Below are 922 nucleotides of genomic sequence, written 5' to 3' on the forward strand. Positions count from 1 at the left end.
ATAGGTGTTTGATTTTTAGAAGATCACATTTATCTAGCTTATCTTCTGGAGTTTGTGTGTTGATGGTTATGATTTGTATCTGGTTAATGCCGTGTATTAGGACCTGTAACGTTGGTCCTATTTTTTCTTCTGTGAATTAGCTTTTGTACATGGCGTGAGGTATGGGTCCTGCTTCATTTTTTTGCAGATGGATATCGAGTTTTGCCAGCACCATTTGTTAAAAAGACTGTCTTTTCCCCATTTGATGGACTTTGGGCCCTTGTGGAAGATCAAGTGACTGCAGGTGGATGGATTTACATCTGGGTTCTCAATTCTATTCCATTTGTCAATGTATCTGTGGTTGTACCAGTACCAGGCTGTTTTGACTACCGTAGCTGTATAGTAGGTTCTGAGGTCAAGTAGTGTGAGTCCTCCTACTTTATTCTTCTTCAATAGTGCTTTACTTATTCGCGGCTTCTTTCCTTTCCAAATAAAGTTAATGATTAGTTTTTCCATCTCTTTGTAGAATGTTGTTGGTATTTGGATCGGGATTGTATTGTATTTGTAAATTACTTTGGGTAGAATTGTCATTTTCACAATGTTGAGTCTACCTATCCATGAGCATGGTATCTTTTTCCATTTATGTAGATCCCTTTAGGTTTCTTGTGGTAGTGTTTTATAGTTTTCTTTGTATAGGTCTTTTACATGCCTGGTTAGATTTATTCCTAAGTATTTTTATCTTTTTAGGGGCTATTATAAATTGTATTGTTTTCCTGATTTCCTTTTCATCATTCTCTTTATTAATATATACAAATAAAACTGGTTTTTGCATGTTTAGCTTATATCCTGCTACTCTGCTGAATCTTTCTATTAGTTCCAGTAGATTTCTCATGGAGTCTCTAGGGTTTTCTATGTATAGTATTATATCATCCGCAAACAGGGA

This window comes from Trichechus manatus, unplaced genomic scaffold (assembly GCF_000243295.1).
Source record: "Trichechus manatus latirostris isolate Lorelei unplaced genomic scaffold, TriManLat1.0 scaffold00105, whole genome shotgun sequence".
In the NCBI taxonomy this organism is placed as follows: Eukaryota; Metazoa; Chordata; class Mammalia; order Sirenia; family Trichechidae; genus Trichechus; species Trichechus manatus.